The sequence below is a fragment of the Acomys minous genome (assembly GCF_964271855.1).
Source record: "Acomys minous genome assembly, chromosome: 15".
Lineage (NCBI taxonomy): Eukaryota > Metazoa > Chordata > Mammalia > Rodentia > Muridae > Acomys > Acomys minous.
Window position 1 is genome coordinate 78,327,705 of NC_140497.1, and position 23,882 is coordinate 78,351,586.

Sequence of the window (23,882 nt, forward strand, 5' to 3'; positions counted from 1 at the left end):
TGTGTGTGTATGTGTGTGTGTAGTACCAATTCAACTGCCTTAAAGAAAACACAAGAATGACAGGCCTTTGGGGTAGAATTCCTGAAATTTCCTGAAATAGGCTCCCTGCCCCTGATAGGGTATCAACTCTAGGTAAAAAACACAGTAAGTTAACAGGAAGTAGATATTTTTCTTTTATAAAACAGTAAGTAGGCTAAAGGGAAAAATAAAAGTAGCGTTCTGACCACCAGAATTAGCCCACAGATTACAAATTACGCTGGGAGAGTTTCTAGCGGGAACAGGACCCGCCCAACCCAGGCAGAGAAGCCAAGTGTCCCTTCTTGAAATTGATTTGGTAAAGCTGAGCTCAGCTGTCAGACATCTTATAGGAGCTGCTAATTTGCGCACAAAATAGATCGTGTTCTTCCAAGGACCCTGAAGAAGTTCGGCCTGCCATTGATCCTGAATCAAGGGAGCAGCCTGTGGGTGATTTACAGGACGGATACATCTGAAAGGCATGCCTAATGGCCTCGGAGCTGCCCAAGCTCCAGCTGAAGAGCTACCACGGTGGCAGACTGCATCTAAATTAGCCACTGCCTTTGCACGGGGGTGGGGTGGGGTGGGGTGGTGGGGGTGGGGGTTATTTATGACAAAGCAGGTGCACTGGGGGTGAGGCGGCTTCAGGTGATAACTCAGACTGCGAGAAAAGAAGTTGAGATGCAGATGGGCGTGAGCTACATCACAAAGCATCCCTTACTTCTGCGGCAGATGCTCTGCAAAATCTTTCCTAGAACAGCGCGTCAGCGTCTTCTTCACTCTCCAGAGTAGACAGGAAATGTGCGGGTCAGAGAGAAACACTTCCTGCTCTGGGTCACCACAGGAGGCAGAGGCTCTGTACTCACTACGGTGTTTTGGCATCACTCTAAATGCCAGACAAGTGTCCCAATTTAAAAAAAAAAAAGTAGACAGAGACCTCCCCCTATCTCAGTTGAACCTTGAAAGTGTATCTGTTTAGTGGAAAGAGACTTCATTTAATGCTTGGAGTTCAAACTCCCCCAACTCCTGTCTGGATTCCAAAGGAACCTGGCACTTTGCACATCCAACAACTCTTTCTAGAGTAGAGTCGAGGCTGCAGGCACTGGGTAAAAAAAAGTTCCTGACTTCCGCCTAGCCAATATCCCAGACTGACAGCTTCCTTTCTGTGACAGTAGACTTGGGAAGGCAGGCAGACTGAAGACCCAGGTGACTGTGGATCAGCCCCCAGGTGAGCGGCCAGGCAAGTGTCCGACCCCATCTAAAGCATTAGTTTGTTTGAAGCTTGGAAAAGCTGAGACATTTGTTTTCTCGTTTCTTTCCTTAGACTGAGAAGCCCCTTTTAGCAGAGACCTCAGAGACCACCTGTGAAAACTGCAGGCATGCTGTCCCCCCTCTGACCCCCACACTAACCTTCAGAAAAGAGGCATTGTGTTAAGAAGACAAAAAACAAAAACAAAAACAAAAAACCAGCCGAGAGTAGAGAAGGCACAGTACATGGAAGCCAACTCTACAATGTGCAGGTTGTAGAACTGAGCCCAAATGTTCTACCAGGTCTCCTAGTTAAGGGAGAAAGAAGATAAGTTATTTAAAAAAATTTTTTTTATTAATGTGTATGTGGGGGTGGTACCTGAGGAGGCCAGAAGAGGGTGTCAGATCCCCTGGAAACTGTAGTTATAGGTGCCTGTGAGCCAGCTGGGGTGCTGGGAACTGAATCTATTTTCCCTCTGCAAAAGAATAGCGATGTTCCCTGATTATTTTACTTTACCAGCTCTTAGGCTACTTTTTATTTATTTATTTATTTATTTATTTATTTATTTATTTATTATACTAATTCCTAATTGGTGAAGGAAAAGAACTCTGACGCAACTACAATTTTCAATTGGAAGAAAACAAAGATTAGATTTATGGTCTTTTGTCACGGGATGATGCTAGCAAATTATTAAAGCAGAAAATGACATTTTGGTACATGGCGACTCTGAGTAGGTTTGGAGTGTCACAGGAAACCTTCCTAGAGCTTGCAGGAAGGAAGGGAAGCCAGTACATGCAGTAAAAGCCTTTACCCTCAACAACGCCCTTGCAATTCTCAAGATGACCAGCAGGTGGCGCCTGGGTCCCTGTCTTTGACAGAACTGGGGTTTTTCCAGCACTATCAGCTATGCTCCTGGGGAGAATGTGGAGAACTCAGCGTATGACTGAACTCTGGAAAGGGGCACTGCCTGTGCTGTACAAGTAAGACACAAACTAGCAGACAATGTCCGTCAGCTCTATTCTCTGATGTCTCAGATGCCCATCGTGATAAGAATCAATTGTTTCACTGAGAATAATAAAACTGACATCCAAAATCATCATTACCTGGTCTAGTGTTGCCGCAAAGGCTGGAATCCTGGAAGAGTCACCTCTTCTTCAATGTCTGACAGTCACCACTGGCTGCAGTGACTGTGGTGACTACACCCTGGCTAGTGGGCTGGAAAGTGGCTTGGTGGCACAGCGTTTGCACAGCATATACAAAGCCCTAGGCTTCATCCCAGCACGAGAGAGGAACAGAAAGAAATAAAGAAAAAAATAAAGAAAAAAAAGACAACGGGGAAACCAGTCATTTTGTTCAACTTAAACATGTTTTTGCTTAAGCATTTCCATGTGGCTAGAAACTGTCATATTAAACAGCACAGACACACTACAGATTATGAAAGATAGATCTGATGGTAAGTTATAAAGTGTCACAGGGGGTAACTTTTACTAAAATACTTTACTTTTCTCTGTGCAATTCACTTCCAGAGGGAAATGGTTTGATGCTTGGTAGGACATTTGTAAAAAGTCAAGACTATGTTTCTCTCTATTTTATTATGTAACATGGTAACTGAGATAATTTAATTTTTTTTGGCTGGAGGTTCTTGAAAAACTATGGTTTTCTTGCTTGAAATTTTGTCTTTTAGAGAAATTGGGAAAAGCTAATGATCTATAACGTGTTTTCCCTTTTACATGACTAAATCTTTTGGTATCAAATTTTCACATCAGGGTTTCCTAACATAATTTCAATCAACTGTATCATTTCCAGGTATATATTTACCTTAAGAGAAAAGAATAAATACACAAACCTATGAAAACTGATTGGTAAAAAGAGAAATTGACATTTTGATTGACAAGAATGATGAGTTAATAAGCCAAATTTTTTTTTTCCTGGCTCCACTTTAGTGATAATTTAGTACATTTTAAAAATATTCTCACAACGAAGAAGAAGAAAAAAAGGAAAAGATAATTCAAGAAAATACTAAATTTCGGCCTAAGTTCACCACAGAAAGAATGTGTTGCTCATCTCTTCTCATTCTCATGTGCTCAGAAAACACCTGCCCCTGTAACAGGCTAACTTCATGCTGGCTCACGAAGGGACACTGCAACAAACTAAAACAGCTGCGACAGAAATACAAAGGTGCCATAAACCATCTCCTTCAGCTTCCTCTGTCCATTTCACACATATTACAGCTACATAAAGCAGGCGGGGGGTGGGGGGGTGGGGGGGGTCTTGTTAGGGCTCCCCATCTGCCCAGACTCATTTCTCAGGGCAGAGGTCTGCTAAGCTACAGTGGTTATCTTAGAATAAGCAATGCCTGCACATAGCTAATCGTTGTAGGTTTAAGTGATGAACCAATAGAAAGATGGACAGCTATATATAGCTATATAGCTCTGGAAAAATGAAAGGAGCGGAGAGAGAGAGAGAACACTTAAATTCAATTACTAGCACGCCTCATCTCCACAGCACAATCAGCCAATGGAAAGACATCACAAAAATCTCTTTAAAACTTGCTCGTTTGTTCCCTAATTATTTGTGCCATCAGAATTTAGATTCTCTTCAGCCCTTGCTTGGGATTCCCGGCTCTCCTCTCAGGCAAGGCTGAGCATCTTCCTTCCTCTGTCTCCTTCCAAGTGTTCTCCTTGGAGGTCATCCAAACACTCCAAGTTCAATTCCTCTAGGTAGCCTTGGGAGACTGAACAGGGTGGTCCCATGGTTTTCTGTGCTATATACGAGGGACCCTACCTAGCCTGCATAGGCCCCCTGACCCCATCATCCTCTCTGCTTTCTTTCTCCTTCCTTTATGAGTGGTATTTAACTGGTTCAGTTTGGCCCATTGTACTCTATTGAACATTGAGGTTAAGTGTTAGATTACAGGATGTTAATAACAGCATAAGGAATATTATGATAAACAATGAACACTTAACAATATTTACCTATATATACTTAAGAATGTATTAGATGCTGAGGTTAGGGACAAGACAATGCAGAAAACAGTCTCGTGATTATCATCCCTTCCACAATGCCAGGTAGGAAGTGTGGCAGCACAGACCCAATGTATAGAGTAAGCAGCACATGACGTGGAGAAAGGTTGAAATAACTAAGAATCGAACATGCCGCCCAAGTCCAAGGCCAGGGTTCTCAGTAGCCAGAAGGGCTGGCACCTCTAGGAAAACAAAGGATTGACTGACACAGGAAGCGACTTGCTCACCAGAGGCTGATGTGACTGCACTTGCCAGCAGGTCTGCTGGAAAGGGAAAAGGCAGCCTCGGCGGCTGGTTCTGAAGCCTGAAAAGTGCCCTGGTTCCCCGGAGAATCAAGCATTGCTCCCTGCCCCAAACAAAACTGTCATTAGTGTGTAAATAGTGTTTAACTGGCTGTCGTTTTCTTCTGTACATCCCCAAACAGCCAAAACTGTTTATTGCTCTTTTAAGAAATCAATTCTCTACGTACTTTGAATGTCATATTACCAGTTATTTCCTCTCAAATTTTCATCAGCTACACACGATCTTGCCTTTTGATCTTCGTTTTTTTTTTAAAAATCTGCTGTTTAATCCTCTTTTCATAGGCTGACCACCGGGTCACAACTACGCTCAAATTAAGGCACAGTCATCACACGCCACGCTCCAGCTACTGTGCTCATGAGGAAAGAGTAATTATTCACCCATCTGAGTCTGACTGTACCAGACATCAGTCAAGAGCTCGATGACCACCCCCCCCCCCGCCCCTTTATCCTCCCAGCTCGAGCCCCGTCCTCCCAGTGAGACACCATCAGGTCTAAATATAGATCTACGCACACCAGCAGTTCCTGACCATTGTCACATGGCGCTGCTGACGAAGGACTCCCTGGAGACGCGTTCGCCCAAACATACATACACAAGTATGCGTGCGTTATTTATCCATATACACCATACGCCTCGAGTTCATCTGCAGAGTGTCACATTTACATCCACCAGAGAGAACTGCAGCCTAAACGCTCTCCTTGGGCTGTTTACCACACAGCTCCACCCCTACCTCCCTGCACAGTCAGTGTGGGCTTAGCCATGGTGCTTTGCCTGAACTGCACCAATTTGGATGGGGTAAGGTGGCAAGCAGTAGTCACATCACACACACACACACACACACACACACACACACACACAGTTTCTCCGTTTGCCCTTTTTTCTTTTCCAGTCCTGATGTTGTGTCCAGGGCTCCCCTATAACTAGGAACCTCCCTCAAGCGGCTCAGCCCAGGAGGTTTCCAGGCACCCCAAGCCACGTTACTATCACCCAGACTGGCGTGTGAAGGCAACTAACTCACCTGGCCTAAAAACAAAACAAAACAAACACACCAAAAGCCAGGCTACTCGTTCAAGTTTGCTTAAGAGCCGGGGGAACACAAGACTTCTGTTTCCCTGTCTGATGCTAAGAGTCAGACCTTAGATTATAAGGAAACTGCAACAAAAAATAAACAACAACCCGAACACTCACAAGCACCTCCAGGAAACTAGCCAAAAAGTATATGGAAACAACCTAGGTGTGTACAGAAAGCTTAGAGGGAAAGCAAAACGCATGAATGAGACTCCAACTCAGACAAACCCTCAAAATCTAACAAGATCTCCAAATAGAAGGCCTGGCTGGGCACTGGGGGTGGGGGGTAGGGGGCATCCACAAATTCCCGGAGCTGAGCCCCGCACCTGTTGGGAGTATGGCAGCCCAGGGCAGGAAAGCAGCGGGCGCGGGAACTCCAAGGACCCCGGCATTCGCTAGCCCGAGACCTCGGGCCGCGCCGGAGCGCACTGGGCAGCAAGCAGGCTCAGTCCCCGCCCGGGAGTAGAGCCCGCGTAGTCCCCGAGCTCCCGCCATCCCTCCGTGAGGTCCCCGGAGCACCTACCCGCACGCCGCCCTGCGCCTCCGCCTCCTGGCTGCTGCACGGCGGCACCCCCAAAGGCGAGCGCAGGACCGGGAAGGGCCGAAGGCAGGAAGAAAAGAAAAACCCGCCGATCCAGTCGGGGTCCTTGTTTATACTGGAACTCCTGCCGCCGCCACCGCCGCGCACACCCCCTTGCTCCTGAGTGCCCGCCTCCTGTCCCTGCTGGCCACGCCTCCTTGCCGGCCACGCCCCTCCCCGCGCTAGCCAATCGTGACGTCGGTCTCCGCCCACGCCGTCCTGCAGTGGGCGCTCCTGAAACCCGCCTGGGTCCCCGCAGGTTGGGACTCCCCTGACGCTGCTGTGGCCGTGCTCGCCCACGCCGCGGAGGCTGGCTTGCTGGCGCAGCGGGTCTTGGCAGCCAGGGCTGGGCCCACTCCTTCGTACGTTTCCTCCTTCGTGCCGCTGCCCGGGGCTGTTTGTGCAGTCATGTGTCCCCGAGTGTGTATTCATTTGCCTGGGTGCTCTACCTGTAAATACCGGCTCGACTCGTTGTACAGTATCTATTATCATAATTATGAGCGGAAGGTTACTTGTCCCTGTAACTTTTCGGAGGAGATCTGAAAGGAACCACCAAGCACTTGCTGAGTGCTAGGAATTGTGCAAAAACGCTGGGGGCACACTGGTAGCTTACTGGCTAGTGGAGGGCAAACGCTAACTAAAGTAAACAGCCACTCAATCGAGATGTAAAATTACAGGTGTTGTTAGATGGAACTTTCACGCAGGAAAGGAACCTACTCTGACATGTAAGGCTAGTCCTCAGTGAAGGTTATATTATTGTAACCACACACTTGGATACCTGATAACTATTTTAGAAAAAAAAAGGGGGGGGGGTAAGAACTCAAAACTCGTGTAGGAATGACAGGAAAGGGAAGAAGTGGCGGGAAATGTATAAGAAAGATCTGGAGACTTTACAGCTAGGACCCTAAGTGAAAAAAAAAAAAGTTTTGTGAGCTCCAGTGCATACATGAACACTGTTAGACCATCCTGTGGGGCTGCAATCTGCATTGTTAAGATGGAGGAACACTGTCCTTCTAGAAGGTCCCTGCCTTTCCTTCCTGTCATGGAAGGAGCCACTTGGAACCTAACGTTCATTGAGTGCTCTTGGCTGATTCCCTGCCTCTCTAGTCTATCACACCTTCCACAGACTGGCCTCCCTAGGCCCAGCAATTTATTCTAAAAAAAAAAATCTGAGCCTTTGGCTAAACTCTGGTGTCTCTGTACCATGGAGGAGAGTCAGTTCAGAAGGAGAACAGCACTGTAGGCCTTGCAACTGTGCCTGAGCCTTCACCTTTCTTGATCTCACTTACGGTTGCGACCACCTCCTCTTGATGGCCCGCCTCCTCTTCCTCTTACTGTGTAAAGTCTTTCCTGTGTAAAGTCTTTCCACCGTTTGTTACACTGAATATTTTACTTATTGCTGAATCTCTCCCCTCACTTGATAAAATGTGAGCTGCATGGAAACAGATCTCGCTGTTTACCTTGCCAGTTTCCTCTGAAAGGACAGTGACCAACACATAAGGTGATAAGTATATGCTGGCTTAATAAACAAATGGAAGGGAGGGAGGGAGGGTCGGAGGGAGAGAAGGAGAGGAGGGTGGGAGGAAAAGAAAGAAGGAAGGGAGAGAGGGAGGGAAGGAAGGAAGGATGGGTGGGTATCTAGCACATGGTTAGCACACAGTAGGTAATTTCAGTTCCAGTTATGTCTTGCATTTTGTACACCTTGGAATTTCTTCCTGTTCTTTTGGCTCCATTGGCTCAACTTATATCCACATAAAAAATGTTGGAGGGCCGGAAATATGACTTGGCAGTTTGCTACCAAACTTGACCACCTGACTTTCTAGCCTGAGGGCTCACGTGGTGAAAGGAGAGAACTGAATCCTTCAATTTACACACACACACACACACACACACACACACACACACACACACACACTTAGTATAGTAAAAGACGTAAATATTAGTAAGCTCAAGTTGAGGCTAGGAAAGCCCTGCAGACCTGCCCTCATTCTTATTCCAGCACTAAAGAATAGTGACCCGGGCTACAGTTCCACTCTAGAAAGATGATACGTGTGTGTGAGGAAGGGTGGCTTTTCCTAAGCCTCTTGTGCCTCAGGCACACAAAAGAAGTGCAAGGATCATCATGAACAGTCCAAGTCCGACTTCTTTCCTTTTCAGCTGCCTTCATTCCCCAAGAAAAGTCCCCACTTACATCATGCCCTACTCAATAGATTTTCCAGCCCACCTTTTGTGAGCAGTGATGCTATTGCTTTAGGTATCACATGACTATGTTTACTTAAGCGGCACTGTGCACTCTTTCTCATTGTGCTTTCAGCCTGTGTTTTTAAAATAATTCACTTTGTTTCATTACTGATGTGTGTGTGTGTGTGTGTGTACAAAATGTGTGTGAAAGCTTTTGGAAGTCAGTTCTGTTTTTCTATTCTGGGTTCCACGGATGGACCACAAGTATCAGGTTTACCTAGCAAGAGCTTTTACCTGCTGAACCATCCTGCTCACCCAGACGTACACGTTTTTAGTTTTCTTTCTTTCTTTTTTTTTTATTTACTTTATTTTTGAATGTGGGCATATGTGTCTATGTGTGAGTATGTATACACGAGGCCAGAAGACAGTACTGGATGCCCGGGAGGTGGAATTACAGGTGGCTGTAAGCATGTTAGTATATGTTGGTGACATAATTTGTCTTATATAATTAGTATTGGGAATAACTGTTCTCCCCTGGTGGTTTGTGCAGCACCTTCTGACGCTGTGTGTTGTTACGGAGCTCTAAGAGCTTTATGAGATGTCCACGTGACTCCTCAGAATGTTTTTTACATTTCCTCACTGATCTTTTCTCTCCACCACTCTGGAATACAGATGCAGGCAGCTGAAGGTATGAAACCTGAGGTCCCGTTTGTAAATGAAAAGAAACAAAGGCACGGGTCACATTACTAGTCAGCAGTTAGCCTGGAAACTGCCGATTCCCTATCCGCCCGACTTTCAGAACCAAGGAAGGCAAACCCACTCTTGGCAAGAACAGTTTGCATGGCCTCTCTTATTTATTGACAGAAGACTGAGAATTTCCTGCAACATGAAGACTGAGCAGACAAAGCATCGATAAACTACATCCAATAGTTCTGAATATCACGTTGTAGCCTGCTAACCTGCAGTATATCCAAAAACAGTATCTCGGTGACATACAAACGCAATAAGTTTTCTTCCAACAGGTAAAAAGGAAGAAGAAGAAGAAGAAGAAGAAGAAGAAGAAGAAGAAGAAGAAGAAGAAGAAGAAGAAGAAAGCCTCTAATACTTAAAGCATGTAACATTTAGTAACCACTCCCTGTTAGAAAAAGGAAAGTTCTATTTTACAACAAAGGCATTTTAAAGAGAGGAAGAAAATGTAACACCCACCCCCTCCCCACTACACAACCACAAAGGAGGAAGCACTGCAGTTGTTTGGCCAGGGGAGCGGAGAGCACAAGGCTCACTCCTGGGGCCCTCTGCCTTTGAACTCTCATTCCTATTCAGCTGCAATGGAAAGATGAGGTTACCGTGCCAAAGGCTTAGGACAATGAGACTAGCTTGCCTCCAGACCTTACAGAAAATCCCTATTTCCTTCCTTGTTCTTCAGTGTTGCTTTCCATGATTTCCCTTTCCTTGTTCTCTGAAGCCCTACAGCAGAAGAGGAAGGGAGGTTGCTTGGCGTGCTCTGGTTTCGTGCCCTCTTCCTGCTTTGACCTAAGGGAAGCCTGCCCATGACCAACCTGGCTTAGCACATGGCCATGCTCAAATTCCATAGAAATGCAAAGGTCGGGGCTGGGGTGGGTTCCGAATATTCAACATCCCTGGAGCCTGGTAAGAAGGTCAAGGAAGGCTGGATCTAAAATGATATTCACTTATGATCCTAACTCCCTGGCCCAGGGTCATCAGCTCTTCGATGAACTCTGAAAATGAGCCCTGCTGCTTTTGTCTGTGATGGGACAAATGACCAGGTTAGCCTTGGAATGAACATCGCAACAATCACCAACATTTGTCACTTTGCAAAATTCTCTCCCAAGTGCTAGATTGCCTTAGGGAGGACACTGAGCCTGTGAGAGACGGTCTAATTTCATTTCCTGGGATCAGTGAACAGATTATATCCAACCTGCTAAGTGAGACTCCACTCCTATGTGGAGGGCTTGGATACAAGGATAATTTCAGGGAGTTACTTTCACATATCCTGCTCTTGCTGTTATTCCTGCCGCTCTTTATCTCACAGACCCCAATGTTCCCAAAGAGTGGAACAACTGCATGGGGGAATTCCACCATGCATACGATAGTTTTTCAGTTCCTTTTAAGGATAGGTACAGATTCTAAAAATTACAATGGACAACAACTGTCGAAAGGCGATGCTACTGTCTTTCCTTTAATGAGCATTATCATTCCACTTGTTAATTGGTACTTATTCTCAGACAGTAGTTATGTGTGACACAAGGCAATGTCTCTCCTTATAGTAAAAGCTGACACTTGATAACTCACGTAACGTGACATGATCACAAGGTCATGGAACATGCGTTTTGGTTGATCATGCAACACACAATAGCATATTTTTCTGCACTGACGAAGAAAACACCCAACAAACGTGGGTCATTTGATTGATTAAAGTGTGTCACCATTTTGAACTGGAGAGTGTAACTGTGCAGGAATTTAGCTGGACGTTCTTCATTGTGTAAGTTGTTATGGTGGACAGCAGGCATATTTCTCTATTTGTAACTTCTGTGTTGGCAGGATTTGTCTGTTTTCTTCCCGAATGAGTTGGTTTTCCAGTGGATTAAGAATAAGATAGTTCTATGTTGTATTATTTTGAGACAAGGCCTGATGTGTCCTAGGCTGCATCAAACTCCCCACATGGCTAAGGATGACCAGAGGGTTTTATATTTGAGATACGTACAGCTTTTTTTTTTTTTTTTAGTAAGCTGCCTTATTTTTCTAGAAGGTCTCTTCAGTTCTAGCTAATTATCACTCTATGTCCTAGAACATTGAGTAAAACGGAGGAAGGGGGGGGGAATGAATAATAGAATAAGACAGTTTTAGAGCTGGAAGGAATATTAATTACTATTTCTTCTCATCTTTCCTATCCTCGTGCCACCAACCAAAGCACTTCTGAGAAGAAGGAATGGAGTCCCAGAGAGAATAAATGATCTCTCCAAGGCTAATAAGATAATGACAAAGTTACACTTGTCCAAGACCAGGAAATAACTCAGGACTTCAAATACTACCTGATTTGACTTGCTAATTATTGTCCCTGCAGGGACATCTGGGGGGGGGGCTACCTTGACATTCTAGAAGTAAAGTTTGTTGTCAAATGCTGAGGGCAGATAGTCTAAACTAAAGGCACTTGATGAAATGACAAAGTAGAACTTTCTAGATCTTGCTGACACATTGAAATTCGCTAAACGTGTCTAATACTGGTAATTTATAGTCTTACTTGCCGTTTAAGTCAATAAAAGAATAAACTCTTTAACACCCTTACTAGTAAAGCAGCCATTTTTCTGGTTAGTCTATTAGTCAGATCTCACGAAATTCCGGCGGACTAAAGGCTTCTTCAGTGAGCATCTGCTGTTGCTATGGTGAAAGCATATACCTAAGGAGTGGTTCCTTCAAAGAGGCGCATGTCCAATCGCAAGATTGCATCATCTTTTAAATCAATTGGACAACTTCTCTGAAGCAATGACTTCTGGGTGATTCTGTGAAGTTGAGTCTGTGAAAATACCCAAATATTCAATCTGACATGTGGATAGACATTATTTCAGTAGTTGAGCCAGCATTTCCAGCATGATATCTCTACATACTGTTAGCTATGGAAGAGCACAGTGTTAAGTGTATTTCACACACACATATGCACACACACACACAACCACACACACACTCACTCACAACTTCCACGAACAGATCCTAGAATTCACCTGTATTTCTCCTGATGACTAAGAGAATTTCTGTCTCTGGGACCAGCTGAAACTAGGCATGGAGGCCAGTGGGGCTTTTAATCTGTAGAATTCATTATCATGAATGTATTTACAATGGTAATTTGTGTGGATGCTTTTAAAAAAATTTTTTAAGTCCTTAAAAATTAGAGAATTTATCATCAAAATTGGAATTTTTCCATATAACTATATGATATAACCTTAAACTTCTCTACTTACTTAAACATAATATATACTAATGAAGTTATAAAGTTATCTTTTATTTCTATTTATGGGTTGGTCACAGTTATAAAGTATAAGTACCTATCAGTAGTTCAGGTAATTGTATTGGGTTCCACAGTGTGAAATGATAACAGATGCTACATAAGTTTATTAAAGAAAATGATGGCTCTTGTGTAGTTTATCAAAATAGCCATCTCTTACATTTTTACGTGGTTGCGTGGGTCCTCCTCTACGATGGGCACTGTGACACACAGTTAGCGCATGAATGAGCTTGGATTCTTGACTGAATCCTGCTTTAAAGTCAAACTTCTCACAGTAACACCATTAGCATATGATTAATGTTTCCAAGGCCTGGAATTAACTGGTGATAATTTTAGAATCTACAATTACCCACACAATTGTCTTTAATTAGCTGTCTCTAAAGAGTGGTCAGGAGTGGGAAGAAAATGGAGGTTGGCTGAGGATCCAGCTCGCTGAGAGTGGAACGGTGCATTTGCTGGAGATCTGTTCCAAGAGAGAAGGAAAAGGCGCTGGGGTTAGGATATGAACTGGAAGGACATCACCGGCACAGAACGAGAGCTGGAAAAGAGTGCCGAGAAACGAGAAGACAAATGTTCTAAGCCAACCGCCGCTCAATGATTTAAGAGGTCATCAAAGTGTTAAAGGAGAAATCTGAGGCTGCCCAAGGTAGGTAGGAATTCAGCACCTCTCACAGCAAGAAATTCATGGCCATGGTAAAGGGCAAAACAAAATATCCCAGTCTTGAGAATGTCCCACAGATGAAGAAAACATTTGCGTTATATTCTGTTTGTTGTTTTTGTTTTTTTAAAAAAAAAAAAACTCACAACAAATTCTTTTCCTAAATACCCAGGTTAAAAAGTCAAACAGCAGCTGTTACAGGTCATAAGCTCAGATATCTTCTGATATCTGAACTATTAACAAGTGCCGTTTTCCTCCAAAATAGTTGAACTAGGACCCAGTGTCTTGAAAACATCTCTAAATAGATAGTGTTCGGTTAGCCTAGCCCCTCTCACTTTAAAGATAATTGTAACCTTTTGATTCATAGTACACAAGAAAACAAAAATGAACATGAATTCTGTTCTTTCAATGAGACAAAACACTGCCCAAACCAACCCTGTGAAGTGGATCATAGTGCAACCAACAAGGAGCAAAGCCATTACAGGAAAAGTGTTCTCCCTCTATGTGTGTCTCTTTGACTCCCCTACCCCCATCTCTCTATCTTTCTGTCCCCCACTCGGGAACCAGGCTATGAAGGTGGCTCAGTGGGTAAAGCACTTGCCTCACAAGCACAAAGACCTGTGTTTGGGATCCCCAGAAACCCAGTAATGCATGACAGGGTAACTCACGCCTGTAATCCCACTGCTCCAGTGGAGAGATGGGAGGTAGGGACAGAGGAGGCACCAGTAGCTCTCAGGCCAGTCAGCTTAGTGTACTGGGGCAAAAGAGACCCTGTCTCAAATGAGGCAGAAGGCAAGGAAATACACCTGAGGTTGTGTACCTTGCCTCCCCCAACCCCCAATCACACAAACACACACGAACCACAAAACAACGAAACAATGTTTCACTTCAAATTTTGGCCGGGTCATCTGCATCTTAGGAAGGAGAAATGTCTGGTCCACTGAGCAGCAATGCTTTGGGGGAGAAAGAACATAGCAGCAGGCATTTGCACAGAGGCTTGCAGAACTTTTTTCTCCAGAGCTCTGAGGAAAAGCAGTGCAAACCAGGAGGAGGACCAGTGAGAGCAAGGAAGGGTTGCTTACCTTACCCACCTGCGGAGCTTTTGACTGTATTTCAGAAGGACTCTGGTCAGGTTAGAACAAAACACAACCAACCGGCTCAGGGAAGCTATTGTTTCAGACTCTAAAGGGTTCTACATGAGGTTAAAGACTGCAGCTTGAAAATGCTGCTCTGTGTGAAGAATGGTTTTTGTTTGTGTGTTTGTTTGTTTGTTTGCCTGCCTGCTTGCTTGCTTGTTTTGTCTCATATAGCTCAGGCTGGCTTTGAATTCAATATAAAGCTTGATGATAAATGTCTAATCCTCCTGCCTCCACCTCCCCAGTGCTAGGCTCTCAGGTGTGTGCCACCGTGCCCAGTTTATGTAGCCCAAGGGTCTCAACCTGCCAGGGAAGCACTTTGCCAACCAAGCTGTGCGATCCTCTCTCAAAACCTTGTTCTCCACTGTTGTTAGACTAAACATAAGAGATCTGCAACACCCAAGTGGCGTGAGAAGGCCCAGGACGGGCGGCCTTGCTCCAGTCCCACTGGCGTCAGAGAGTACGGGCACAGCTTGTCTCCAAGTCCATTTTCTGTCTAGTTACACTAATGTCTTGATACTCCTAATCTGTTCCTGGGAATCTGGTGTCCCTTTTTCTTACAGCCCTGACAGGGCCAAATAACAAAAAACAGAAACAAAACCACAGCTCTTCCCTCAGAGGGTTTGACAGTATATCTTGGAGCCAAATATAAGCGATGACGGCCCAGGAACACATGATTCAAATACAGTCTTCCAATGTGGTAACAGTTCAGTGACGCTTTTATAGTCTCCGAACAAAGTAATTCATAAACACCCTTAAAAGACATTAGAGCAGAGAAACTACTGTAGGCCTTAATGCTATCTGATGACGCGCTTAGCTTTTGGTTGCTGGAGGCTAAGGAGTCTGTCCAGAGTCATTTACGTAATAGCTGCAAGGACGTCGGTCACATACAGAGGTGGGCAGTAAGTAGTCACGAAGGGACTAAGATAACTCAAGGTAAGTTGGCTACTGACCTGCAACATTCCTACTCTCCACATCACTGGCCTCTAGTCAGTTAACTAGCCTTGTAGAATGCCTGACAGAGGTTGGGCGTTTTTTTTGTTTTTTTGTTTTTTTGGTTTTTTTTCTGGGATGGTATTGTAACAGCTCAGATCTACAGCACAGCAGGTGAGTCAGGCTCTAGTGTACAAAAGGCATGGCATCACCCCTGCTTCAGGTCTGCTTAAAACAGAGTCTAGACTCAATTTCTGTGACAGACAGCATAATGTGACATCAACCCTTTATATTCGCTGCATTCGCATGTCAGTCAGGTAACCAACTGTCCTGAATGGCCTGGGACCAGCCAGGCTTTAGTACTGAATTTCATACTTAAAAAACAAAACCATTTTTAAAAAAATGTTATGGGGTGGTGGGTGGGGGTGGGGGGGGGTCGCGTGTGCCACGGTGCTCATGTGCAGGTCACAGGACACTTTGGTGGGAGTTCTTTCCTTCCATGAGCTCTGAGGATCAACTGCGGTTGTCAGGCTTGGAGCAGGTGCCTTTACCTACTGGGCCTCCTCCCTGGCAGTAAGACAAATCTTCAGATCTGGGTAAAAAGGAGTGGTTGATCTCCTAAATTCCAGGCATTGCTAAATGAAACAAAACCAAACCTTTCTGTAGGCCAGACCCTGGAGAAGACATTAGCAAAAACTACTGGGGACAGAATAGAGAAGGTGGCCACCCAGGAAGGCAAGGCAGGTGACATCAGAGGTTTACACAAGCAATTCTTGCAGAGATGCCCACTCCAGGGACAGAGATGTGCTCACCATGGGCCTGTTCTCAGAGGAGCCCAGGAAGTCAGCTTGCCTTCCAGACCTGAAGCACGAGAAGGGTTCGCAGGAAGTTCTGTCAGGATGGGGCCATCCTGCCTCATTTTTAAGTATGAAAAGCACGTTAGGCTCTCTAGAGGATAAGTCTCTCTAAAATTACACGTCTATTTTTGTATCCTCTATTAGAACTAGACTGAGTAAAAATCTTGGTGTGGAGATGTACACCTGCTAGCAGAGTGCTCGGCTAGCTAGTAGAAAGCTCTTGATTTCATCCCCAGTGCTCACAAACTGGACCACAGGAGGATCAGTCATTCAAGGACACACATACACACACACACACACACACACACACACACACACACACACACACATGTACACATACATACACATATACACACATGCACTTGCACATGCACACACATGTATGTGCACACAAGTATGCACATACACACACATGCACACACATGCACACACACACACACACACACACAAACACAAAGCAAGGCCAGCCTGGGACAGAGGAAAGAGGACAGAGGGTAATTAGAAAAGGCACAGGCTACTAGCAATGACCTTGTCTGTACTTTGTCAGGATGCCATAACAATCCTTGGTGCATAATAGGTGCTCAATGTTTAATTAGTAAACATGTATGAAAATATTACTGCTCTTTTATGGATTATGTTCAAGCCCTAAATTCATTTTCCTCTCTTCTCAACCAACCTATCCACAAGCCTGAAGTAATTATAGATCAAATGGACCATGGATCAGGCGTTGGCTTCAGTCAGGCTAGAGGTACCCTGGGCCAGACTATATATCGGCTGGTTCAAAGAGACACTTTGTAAGCCTTTGCTCTGTGCTCATGTGTTAAGAGGTGTGCTACCTAAGCTGAGGTGAGATCTGTTCCTGTTTTTAAGCCCTGTGTGTGAGGATGATCTAGCTCTAAAGAGGGGTGTGGGGTGACCCCTGTTTAGAAGGCACCGAGTTGCAGTCTGACAGTTTCACTGTTTGTGTTAGAGGATTTTCCCCCTCTTCTCTGGCAGTGCTTCCTATCACTTCCTCCTTTCTGACCATGCTCCTTTCTTGAAAGCTCATGGCCTCATGGACCTCAATGCCTATGCTGAGATGGAGGCTCTGGCCTCTCCTCTCTGCTCAGGAAGAGTCTCCCCTTCCCCCTGCCACTTCTGGCCCCATTGCGTTTTGAGATGAGAGACACGTCAACCCATGTGACGAGGACTACCTATCCTTAGCAACAGACACACATGTGACTTACTTCAAGGTCAGAGTGTCTCCCATGTCTGGTGTGATAGGAAAGGGGGTTGGTTCTTTGCTTCACAATGGATAATGGCTTGCTATGTTTAAGCAATCTAAATCCTCACGTGTATCTAGTGTTTGCATTTTCTATACATAATAACCCGAATGAGTGGATTATTTACCTGTACAGGAACGAGCTTGCTTAAGTTTTCCTCTTCCAGTGCCTTCCTTTGTACAGTTCTCCAAATACAGGATGAACTTTCAGAGCCTCTAGATAGAGTTTTGTAACTGTTGTTTCTGCCTTTGATTTTTATTTTTCATTCGTGTGTGTGTGTGTGTGTGTGTGTGTGTGTGTGTGTGTGTGTGTGTGAGCGCACGCGTGCAGGTACCCTGAGATGATAAAGGAGAGCATCAGACCCATGGAGCTGGAGTTGTAGCAGTCATGAGCCACCATATGGGTGCTGGGAACTGGGCTCAGGTATTCTGCAGGAGCAGCCAGTGTTCTCCTCCTTTGCCTGCCTACAGAAATCTACTGACAATACCTTATTCTTCAGTTCCTACATAAAATCTTTAAATAGCTGGCATAGACTAAGAAACCATAACAGCCAACACTAACACAACTTCCTGCACCCCAGTTGAGTTCTATAGTAGAGCTTAGGAATTTGGTGTCATAATCCCAAGTGCCAAGTTGGCATTATGATCACTTTAACACAAGGAATTTTTTTTCTGTGTAAGCTACAGTTTTTGGGGGGACATCCAGGTTAAATTTAAAGTAAAGTAGGGGACACAGTTGTCATTTATGAACATTTTTGTTGCATGGTTTCCTAACATGTTCTTAATCTTTTAACAATTATGCACAGCGCTTTGTATTATTTCTATCATCATCAACATGGAAACCGAAGGTGAGGGAGGTTTTACTTCTTTGAATAAGAACAAACAGCTAACAATTGGCAGAGCCGAGACATGACCCAATGGGACCTTACTCCAAAGACCACGCATTTTTGTCTCACAAGCAGAGTTTACAGAATGGACACACACGCATTGGCTGACTTTCAAACGAGTGCGATAACACAAGCAAAACAAAGACGGTGGGGTTTTCCACTCCCTCACAGTGGTTATGAAGTTTGGGGCAGACGCTGTGGCAAAATGATCAAGATTACCCAGCATAGAAAGAGGAAGAGCCTGCATCAACCCCCATCTCTCCATGGACTCGAACAGACTCCCGTTCACGCCAAGCGTCATGTCTAAGACTTTCCCCCTCCCCCACCCCCCATGTCTAAGGCTAAACCAATGCTTGTTTTTAAAAATGAAGTTAAATGATGCATCCAAAGCCATTAGCACAAACTCTGGAAAGTGGAACTCAATAAATGGTAGTTAATTAAACATAATTATCTCAACTATTCAGCAGCCTCTATGATGCCTCACATTACAGCCTCTCCCAGAGTCCTTTAAAAGCCAGGAGATCCCAGCACTTACGAGTAGGGTACGGGAGGATCAGGAGTTCAAGGCTAGCCTTGGCTACATAGAGTTTGAGGCCACACCTGAGAAACTGAGCCTATCTTGAAAAGCATCACACACACACACACACACACACACACACACACACACACTTTAAAAACATGTGACTAGCCAGCCTTGGGAGGTTGAGGCACTGAGGCAAGAGATTACTGTGAGTTCAAGCTGGTGGCCTGGGCTATAGAGCAAGGTCTTATCCAAAGACAACACAAAATAGAAAACAGAATAAAAGAAAAGAAAAACAAGCATGTCTGTGTATCTTTCTGTTCCATATGATTTCATTCTGCGTTGTTGAAGAACTATTTAACTATTTGAAAAGTATAAGCACCCTTAAAGGACTTGTGTTTGCATCTCCTAAAATATGTGTTATTATACATAAATCACAGTATATTATCCCTGAATAATATCTGATAATCTCCCCTATCATCTAATTTCTACCACACATTTAAATTTCCTAAATGATTCTCAAAAGTATCCCTGAGAATAGTTTATGCTTCCTCAAGAAACTAGACAATTTTTCTGGGAGAAAGCACCATTTTCTGTATTTGCCTGATATTTTTCTGTAAGTGATTTTTTGTTCATCCAACCTCTATAATGCCTGTAAATCTGAGTGTAGCTCTTCAGTTTTATTGCCTTTAACTTGAACATTGTGGTGAGAATGCTTTAAAGTCAATATTACGTAGCTCATACTAGAACTTTCCATGACCACTTCCCCTTGCAGACGCTCTGTGGCTTCCTCGCTTTCTCTAAGGTATGGCCAGGCCAGGGGTTTTCAACTGTGGCTTCACTTAGAACCATCTGTAGAGTTTTTCAGAACACTTATTATTAGCACTCTCAGTGGCAAGCAGAAGGCCAGACTACTTCTCAATAAGACATGAATTTCAGCATATATACAGATGTCAACCTCTGTTCATGTTCTGGCTTTTTTTTTTAACCAAATGGCGTGCTATGAAGTTAACGGGCTTAAGGCCGAGAACAACTGAGGGTTTGCCTCATTATGGTTGTTTACTTCCAACCACAGGGAGGAAAGGTGCTAGGACTTCAGATGGCTGAGCTTCTGTGTGTTCAAGCCCGACTTGAGCCAAATCTTACAACAGAACAAATGAGTGTATGATTCATTGACGCTTGTCACGATCAGACACAAACCAATTCAAATGAGGAGATAGAGAAAGCCTGTGTCTGGGTCAGCTCAGGAAGTAGCTAGCACACCCGCTTACAACCCAAACTAAGTGAAAGTCATCAACGACCCAACAGGAAATCTGTAAAGCGTGGAAACTACCTTTTGTAGCAGAACGGCTTTCACATAGAAGAGAAACGTTCACTCTTGTTCATAACAGCAAAATAGCACATCGGAAATGTACTATTTACTCCTGAGATTGGCCCAGTTCTGGTGTATTGGGAAGGGTTGTGAAGGAGGGAGGACCCTTTTTTGCTTTTTTGCTTCTTTGGTCTTTAGACGGGACCCCACTGTCCTGGTCAAGCTGGTCTGGAACTTATCTGTAGATCAGGTTGACCTGGAACTCTTGACCTTCCTGCCTAAGCAGCCTACATTGGAAGTTGCTGGTGTAGGCACTGTGGCCGACTGAGGCACATATCTGTTCAGAAATTCCAGGAGGGAACATGAGCCACACATGCTCCTCTCGGCTGGGAAACAGCACATGAGCAAACTCACCCATTCTCTAAGGGCAAGGGATGGACGCTAGCTGAATGTCCGTTAGCATAGAACTGATGAGTACATTGTGAGTTGTTCATAGCAACAGGCACCTTCCGGCTATAAGGGAAGCTCACGCCAAAACATTGGGGATGGGATTCTAGAATAGATGAGAGAGAGAGAGAGAGAGAGAGAGAGAGAGAGAGAGAGAGAGACAGACAGACAGACAGACAGACAGACAGACAGACAGACAGACAGAGACAGAGAGACAGGGACAGATATCTGTACTTTTTTGTTTTAACATTAAAAAAAACCACTTTGGTTAGGTAAGCAAGGAACTGGAAACTGGGTTGTCTAGAGGCAGAAGACTGTGAGAGGAAGACACAGAGGAGAAAATTTCACAAGATATCTTTTCACATTTTATCCTGTTAACTGTGTAAATGTATCACAGATTCAAATTTTCCAATATTTTAAAAAGTCTTATTAGATGTTCTTGGAAATATATATATAGTTAAATTTTTGATAGAAAGTATTCCAGTTATTCTTACAACCCTTATTGCTGCTGTAGGGTCCCAGAAATTAATTATATTCCTTTCTGGTTTCATTAAGAATGAAAGTGAAACTTTGCCTATTTCTCATACCCAGGCTTAAAAACGGTTCAGAAGCAAACCTCCTGTGACCGTTTCCCCTGACTCTGGTTGTTTTGCTTTGTCTAACAGCTCGCAGTTTACACGCGTGCATGGCTTCAGACCTCTGAGGCTAGCGCTCCCCTCACATTGAGGTAATGGTATCAAAGTGAAGCTCACTCTTTCTCTTCTGGAGCATCTTTTTGATCACACACACCAGAGACTGTGAGGGGAGAGAAATCCTACGTCAGAAAATAAAAAGGATTCTTCACAGATAAAGCAATAAGATCAAAACTCATTGGCTTCCCAGCATCTACTGCACTCTAGGTTGTGCCTTGTCATGTGTGTGTGTGTGTGTATGTGTGTACTCTAGGAAAAAAGAATGGGACTTTTGCTATAACTCTTGCTAGTGCAATACCTACATGTGTGCCTTGGGTCTCCGTGACCTTGCCAAGTTGTATATCCTCCCTGTGTCTTCACTCAGCCCCTTAATTGGAAGAGGAGAGGTGGCACTTAATTTGAATGCATCATAGTTTTCATTGGTGACAAATAATACAAGTGTGCCAGATTTTTGAAAGTGTCCACTGAAAATAGCTCTAATACTTCTGAAATTACGACAGAGGCATCATGGGACGAGGCAGAGGAAGACCACAAGCCTGGAAATGAGCAAAGGAAACCGAGAAAGGTCCAAATAAACCCTAGCTAAGCTCGGTAGAAACCAAAGCTAGTCAGGAGCATGAGCAGAGACAAATTTCCAGCCAGATGTTTCAGCCAGCTGCCTCATTTCCCTGTTCTTTGGCTTCCGTTACCCAAGTCTAGGGGATTCATGGGAAATGTGAAGGAAGAGAAAGGTCACTAAGGACTCTGGTCCCCAGAGGGATGGAGAAACAGTAGAGAGGAAAGTAGACACTGCACAAAGGACAGGAAAGTGTTGGTCACTGCGGAGAGGAATACAGTGGAGTAAATGTCCCAGTAAACCTGCACTAAGTGTCTGTGACCTGCCTGGGCTGTTGGGCATTCATATCTATCTCACTTAACAGTTATGAATATAACTAATGTCACCTCGGTTTTCTAGCTGAGGGAACAAGACAAGTGAAGCCCAATAGTTTTCAGAGCCTCGATGAACCCCGAGATGATGCGAGCCTGGCCTTTAGCCCTGTCTCGTGTCACAGTTATTAATAATGGCTGCAGGCAATGTGGCCCAGTGGAAGAGAACTTAACAGTTAAGGGAATAATGATAATGCATGCTTGAAGTTCAAAAAACAATGTATCCTTGCTGACTATTTCCTTTTCTGAACACTGAGAGTTAAAAAAAAAAAAAAGTACAGATATCAAGACGTACTGATTTGTAGTGTTTTGTTTCTGTAAGTGAGACGGCCTAAAAAAATTCTTTATGACAGACACTTTCGGGTTGCTGTGCCAGCAGGAGCAGGACAGGATTTGGAGATGTTCAGTAAGCCCAGTAACGAGAGTAACCAGGAACACCCTCTCCACCACAGACTGGTAAGGCCCGACATGTGGGCAAGGCAGCCTGCGCTCCCGTGCAGTATTCTGAGAGACGGAATGAACGTGCTGTCAATCCACACAACTGTCGGAGGCAAAGTTTACTGTTAACTCCATTTTGAAGACGAAGAAATGGAGGCATGGAGAAGTTACGGCACATGTTCAAACAGCTAAAAGTGGTGTGGGTTGGGATTCAAACTCAAGCAGCCTGCGCGGAGGAACAGCTCCCCCCACGGCAGAGGGAGGACATAGCAATTCCTCAGTTCTTCTCACCTAGGGCTCAATTTCAAAAACTCTGAAATTCTAGAGTCGGACAGGTAGGGTCATCTATCTATCTATCTATCTATCCTTTGAGTCCTTCCATGACTCACGTCTCTATTATATATTATAATACTGTTATGCAACAGTCTTAATATTAGCAAAAATAGACATGATTTCTGTGACCCTTGAACTTAAGAGTCTATCGAGGCGATACACTTATGCCATTATACAAGTAAACATAAAATCATACATACTCATGGAAGGAAAGATACAAGATGCTACACTGGGGGCTGTAGCGGGGGCTCAGCATTTAAGAACACTGGTTGATTTTTCCGGAAGACCCGTTTAATTCTCAGTGCCTGGACGATGGCTCACAACCACCTGTAACACCAGTTCCAGAGGATCAGATGGTCTTTTCCTCTGGCTTCTATAGGGATCAGGTATACAAGGGGTCCATAGACATACATGCAAGCAAAACACCCATCCACAGAAGATAAATGAAATTAGAAAGGATGCTACAACGTAAGATCTTAAAGGCATTTCAGTAGGTACATGGCCCAGTTGGGAGCAGTGAATCCTGAAATAATGGTCTTTGAACTGGCATTACTAATCTTGGCTCCTCTAACATTCTTTAGTATTTCAGAATCTCAATCCTCATCTGAAAAGCAGGGCTGGCGGAGCGTCTCCAAGTCACTGCGAAGACAATAGACGCACAAAGGCATTCCAGGATTCCAGAACTAGATAAATGATAGCTAATGACTACCATCGCTTTTCCCGTTGCTGCTGGCTAGCATCCACCAGAAAACTGGGTGAAAGACTTAGAATGATGACATCACACCTCAGGAATGAGGGAAATACAGGAAGTATTTCGGAAATACTAAGGATTTTACCATTGTAAGAAATATTGGTTCAATGGATTTTATCCTTTTAATGGAGCTATTCTGTAAAAAGCATAGCATACAGTGAGGAAACAATGTGGAAAATTACTAAGATTGGGGAATCTAGTGCCTTGTTAAGGTTTTGCCCACATCTCCTAGATTCTGTCAGGAGATTGCCACTGTGGCAAGTTTTTCTGTACTTTGTATTTAAGTGTTTCTT

At 44.3% G+C, this 23,882-nt stretch overlaps 1 protein-coding gene across 4 annotated transcripts in view; it reads right to left on the reverse strand.

Annotated features, from left to right (window-relative positions):
* RASGEF1B (RasGEF domain family member 1B) overlaps positions 1-23,882 on the reverse strand; it is a gene marked incomplete at its 3' end in the record, with an annotated part of 516,267 nt that overhangs the window by 29,837 nt on the left and 462,548 nt on the right. The window contains exon 1 of one of the 4 annotated variants that reach the window (XM_084759364.1): positions 6,179-6,362. The exons of 1 other annotated variant lie outside the window; for it this stretch is intronic. Of the gene's footprint in view, positions 1-1,642; positions 1,662-6,178; positions 6,365-23,882 lie in introns of those variants that run through there. 2 more of the 4 variants (XM_084759367.1, XM_084759365.1) reach the window with 2 other exon arrangements.